The following is a 6,176-nucleotide window of genomic DNA, read 5'->3' on the forward strand; positions in this document are numbered from 1 at the left end:
TGTGATTGCACCTCCCGATGAGTTTATATCTATTCTACCATACACCTTGGGCAGGCGTATATAGCGACGGTCTCTTCTCTTGTTTCTATGAAGTAATTTAGCTATATTAATATAATGATGAAGTTGCCGTCAGGAATTTGAGTTCGTCGTGGTAGCCTGCGTCTCTCGTTGCGATTGCAAGAGAACTTTAGTTGTTGATTGTAATTGTGGTCGGTGCTATGTGGCACGTCCTCCCGTGAAGTGTCATCGATGTGGTTTTTATTAGCCCCGGTGAACCAGTTGATTCAGATTTTTTTTTAATTCCCGTGTTCGGGTTACCGAGGAACTGGATACGGCCCGCGTGGAATCTTTCAGTTTCTTTTAGAAGACTTAATTGGCACGTTGAACTGCACCCATATACTTTCTATTGGAAAATAGCTGTGCCACCTCTAAAGCAGTGGTTCTTTTACCCTCTGGTCTCCTCTAGTGTGGGCCATAGGTTACTGAATATGTTCTCTTATATGCCAGTAAGTTGCATTCACCTGATGTCTAAGGTCTATGCACGGCCCCCCCCCCCCCCCCCCCCTGATTATAGACAGCTAGAATTAAACCCAATTAGGGTCACCTCCTGGACTGGAGTGGACACTGACTGGACAAGCTCCGCCGTCTAGAAGACAATAAGTGCTCCTTATTCTTGAGAAAATCACTGGCTTTCGGTACAGACACCGCCCTCACCTCTTCAATACAAATTCTGCATATGCCTGTAATTAAGCGAAGCCCGAGCAGTGCTGAATGACAAACATGTATATAGGTGACGTTCTGGTCTTACCTTTCAATTAAAAAGGAAATTCATTTCGGGGCAACGGGCAGATGTTTGCGTCACCTTCTCGCGCGCGGCGTTTGCGTTCACGCATTGGTGAAGCTAGGCTTTTTGCGCTCTCTCTCTTTAAATGTCAGTATTTTGTATGTTTTATTGCCTGAGTCAGAGGTGACTTGTATTTTTTGTAAATAACTTTGGCATCATTTTCTATGACTTTTGGGGGAAACGGAAGGGTGGGATGAATAGGTGACATTTAGATATGGGTGGGATAAACAGAAAACACAACTGTCATCTTGACTTTTATTGAAATGCTCATATTGCTCTACAATACAATGCTTCAGCATGCACAATCGGCTGTTATCTCTGATTAGGTTGCTGGTTACTGTGAAAGGCAGAACGTCTTCGTAATGGAATGTTCTAGAACTTTTTTTTTCAAAGAGTTGTGGAACTCATTTCTCCCTCTGTGTAGGGTCCAGTGATTCCATGTGTCCTTACTGGAACTGAACTTTGTCGCCAAGCAATATTAGATGAATCTCTGCTTCCTGGGCTGTAGATGTTTGTTGCATGATAACATTTTAGCCTCTTATTCAACATTGTAGAAACCATGAGAAAAGCACTCGCAAAACTTACTGCGCTCCGCTTTTTATACTTGGCCGCATGCCCCGCTGTCGCGCGCCAAACACAGCAGATCTGCAAGCTCCACGATGCGCCGCACCGCGGCACGACGCGAGCTTGTAAATCGGCTCTTTCACGGGGCATTAGAGCCATGATGGATTGTATTAGGTGGGGGGGGGCGTTCTGAGACACACAATGTTGGCTAAAACTCCATACAGTAAATGTGTGCACACACACACACACACATGTGCACACACCGCCTTTGGCGAGAAAATATCCATTTAATTCAAGAGTACCATGACCATCCCGCACGGTAGTAAACCAAACCAGGGCTTGCTCTACATCTGAGACTCCTATACACACGATCAGACAATCTGGGAAAAAAAACTACGAAAAAAAAGAAAAAGCTAACATTTGTTGATTCAACATGTTACACACCAGATTATCGTCCTCAAGATGCCTTAAAATAACGCACACAGCATATCTTGGCAGTGTCTGGTTTCGTTCACCGATGTTTCAAACCCCAACATTCAGGCCGTCTGAACGCTTTACCCTGCTCCGACTGCTGCAGCAACTATAAAATGTATTCCGCTTCAAGTCTCTGCTTTGCATTATATGTGAATTACCCAACCGCTTTTCTGCGAATGCCAAGTGTGAACCTGCTTTTTTCTTTTGGTTCCTTTTTGTAGTACTGTACTTGACTGTGTCTTTACTTCAATGTATTGCACTTTCCATCACTCTGTCAACTCTACCAATCCACACTATACCTCATGTTGTCGTTTCTTTTTTTTAACGGTTCCTATTATGTGACACACAGACCTCATTACCTCAATAGTTCTTAAGTACTTGTTATTAGACTACCTGACATGTAGAGGTTTTTTTTCTCTCTCTTCTTCTTTTGTTTTCTTTGGACAGGCGGGTCTTGGCTTATATTATTATTACACACAAGTGACAAGGAAAGAAATCATATTTCAAAAGCATGTTGTTTTAACTGGTTTCAAAAGGCCCAAACGGTCTTGACTGTTGGAACACAGTCGGACAACAAATGAATGGGCTATAATACGGCATGCAAAGGACATTCAGTGGAATTTCAAAACATGAGCAGATACTCCCCCGTGAACCACAGCAGTGTATTTTACCTGTTGTCAAAGTCCTCAATAAAAAAAAAAGCCATAATGAAGAGAAAAGCACTTGGCGAGAATTGTACAGTCACCAGAATCAAACGAGTAGTTTAGTGGGACACTAGACTTTATATATTGGTAAGGAAAGGGATCCAGCAACCAGCGGAAACGAGGTGATTGTCGTAGCAAACGATAACGAATTGTTACAGATGACTAACGGAGCCAATATTGTTTACATGTTTACGTTTTTTTGTGTAATCGAGCCTTAATTATACTTAGCACGTTGGTGAAATTAAGAACAGATTCTTCCTTCAAGTGAAGTAGGGGGAAAAAAAGGGAAATGACGATTGTTAAGTTGGAACAGAGCCATGAGTAATCAGTGAAGTTATACAGACAAACACTACACTGGAGAAACATATCATATGTATATGAAAACGATGTTCCTTTACATCCACTAAAAGTGTAGCTGAAGGGAGAAAAGATGGCGGAGTGGAGTGTGCTCCTTAATCCTGCTGAATCTGTATTGAATTAAACCAGGTGCTTTTCTATTCATGCACTCACCAGGAGGACGTTGAAGAAAAAAAAACGGTCACGGAATGAATCACAAAGCATGTGAACCCGAAGGAAGCTTCAGTGCTTCAAAACATAAAGATTTCCATGGTTATGTTTTATTTTATTTCTTTTTTTGGCAGTTTTCCTGAAAAGTGGTTGTGGTTCCCAGAGTATGTACGTGAAATGGCGACTCCAGCCTCCTCAGTCAGAGGTTGGCTTCAAAATGATCAGATTAGGGATGATCTGTCTCACCTTGTGAAAATTACGAATGAGGGAATTAAAGGGATATGCAACAGTTTTTTGTTTTATTTCCTACTGACACAGTGAACCGTGTTTAATGAATCATGATGATTATATTCAAATACAGTCATTTTTTTTCTTCTTTTATTTTTTTATTATTAATTTTATTTTTCTGAAATATACCCTTTTTGTAATTCTAAGACTCTTAAAACTAAGCTAGACCTGCCAAATTCTAAGGGCCTAGTTTTGTCTCTCTGGAACTCTGAATCTCTGATCAAGGCTGGGTCCATCCGTTCTACTTTCCAGTCAGTCCATTACAGAAAAATACACTGTGGAAGTACTTTCTGGATCTACAGTATGAGTCCCATAGTCGAATAATAAATAAAAAAATAAATATATATATTTTTTAACGTTTTAACCTTTGACCCTTTTCTAACAGAAGTCACGTTGATCGTTAGTTTATTGCCAAACGCTTACACCCAGAACCACCGTGACGAATGGACGCTCCTATTTTTGTTTACTCCCTCAGTATAGTTGCATGTCCAGAATGGACTATCTCAAATAGGAATGGTGTCCAGCCATGAGTCTCCTTCCCTTTGTGCTGCCGCCCCCATGTTGAGAACATGAGTGCAGTCTGAATGTCATTCATGCCAAGTTAAAACTGTCATGAAAATATGATTATTATGTAGGCAATGGTGATTTTGTTTTTTTGTTTTTTTTTTCTTACCTGTTTTAGAAGTTGAGACTGGGTACTTTTAAATGTTAGTCAAATAAAACCAATAAATGTTAACAACTTCCCAATTGTCTGGTTTCTATGTTATCTTGTGGCATTGTGTTGTTCTATTCTAAAAGCCTGCCTGGTACATACTCCTTTGAACCGAGTCTTTTTATGTGCGGCCATTCCTTTTCACTACACACTAACATTTAACCATTTTTATTCCAAAATCGTAACGCTTATATATAGCCGTATATACAGTAGCTGTAACCGTAAGAATAGCACTTTCAGTCCATACGGATACGGTCTCTGACCAAAAGGAAATCCTGATGAATCCACTTGGTTCAAAGTTGAGAGTTTCGCCTATACTTACTGTAGCTGCGTGCGAGTGCCGTGCTCAGTGAACGGCATATCTACAAAATCCCAAAGCACACTTTTTCTGGAATTGGCTCACGGCACGCCAGTGTGCCTTGGCACTCCGTTTGGGAACAACTGCTCTAGGCTATGGGCCTTGCATGTTTAGTTTTAGCCAGTACGACCCTGGAACAGCTTCTGAATATGACGTGATTGTTATAATTTAACTATGAACCTGACATTTTTCAGTGGTGCGAGTGGTGCGACCACTCCCTTACGGAGCTATGTGTGTGGGTGGGTAGCTGGGTAGCTGGCTGGGTATGGGCACGAAAACAACTTGTTTTTCACCACCTGTGCGCAACCTAACACAGATAAACGCACACACACACGCACATATTAACTGTATATATATGATGCTTTCGGGTGTGCCAGTACAGTACAGTGACAGTACAGTACAGTAGAGGGACTGCCGCACGGTAACTGTCATTTCTCAATCATTTCGGACGCGGGGCGGCACGCCGGAACCGGGCCGGCACCCTGGGTGTGTTCCTGTGGGTCTATAGAACTCCTGTGGGTCTGGTGCCCAGAACCCGTGTTGGCAGTGGCAAGGAGGTACAGTAAGTGATGTACCAGGTGAGCCACCGGGATGGTGTAACTATTTATTATTCATTTCATTTGTTTTGTCAATAAAAAAAATCCAATCAAGATTATGTAACTCAAATGCACCCAAAGTTGTCCTAAACTGTCCGAAAGCAGCAAATGACAGTTATGTATCACCTCTCTCGCTTCATAAATATATTGTAATGACACCACGTCCATATGGAGAACAGGGACAGCTGTGGTCACATAGAAGAAAAGCCATTTGATTTTGGATTCACTTTGTTGACAGGTTTCTGGCAGCACCGAATAGGCCCTGAGGCCTTTCTCAGAATCAAGACATTTTTTGGTTGATTCTGAGTAAGGCCTTAAGGGCCGAAACATCAGATGCCGGAGCGTGCAACTTTTATCCCTTCCTTCATAACAGTGGTTTTCAACGCTTTCCATATCAAGGACCATTATTTATTTGGTATCTATTTGAGCCACGGACCACCATTTGATGACATTTAGCCTCTCGGACCCAACGCAACTAAAGAATATTTTGTTGTCGTTGGATAAGATTTTGTTTGTTGAAGATGTTGGTATAGCATAGGAGAGACAAGGGGCACTGTGGCACAGTTGGTAGTGCTGTCGCCTCACAGCTAGAAGGTCCTGGGTTCGATTCCCGCTCGGGACGCTGTGGGTGCTGGCGGCGTGTTTCCTCCTCCGCGTCATCAGTGCCCATACCCGAAGGTGGGGTTGGCGAAAGGGCCTTTCTGTGTGGAGTTTGCATGTTCTCCCCGTGTCCCCTAGGGTAGGTACCCTCACAAAAACATGCAGTAATCCTGGTCACTAAACTGCCTCCCCCTGGCCAGCCGGGGCGCCTGATGGAGGGGAAAGGAACTGGTTGGAATAACGTGTTCCTTCCACGCGCTATGTCCAACCAGGGAAACTTCCCCTGTCAGGTGTAAAGGAGCAACATGGACACTCAGGCATGAAGGAAGCATGAGTTCAAGTCCGTTGTTCTCCCCATGTTCCCCATATATGGGGAATAGGTTGGTGGAGGGTGTGTAGAGCCCAGGATCACATTAGATGATTGACACAGGGGTGAAAAATGGGTTACAAATTTAAAAATTAAATAAAAAGCTTAGGAGAGACAACAGATAACAATTCTTCCACATTCTCTAATTGTGTAGATTTCTTG

The sequence above is a fragment of the Protomyctophum bolini genome (assembly GCF_963924005.1).
Source record: "Protomyctophum bolini genome assembly, chromosome: 11".
NCBI lineage: Eukaryota > Metazoa > Chordata > Actinopteri > Myctophiformes > Myctophidae > Protomyctophum > Protomyctophum bolini.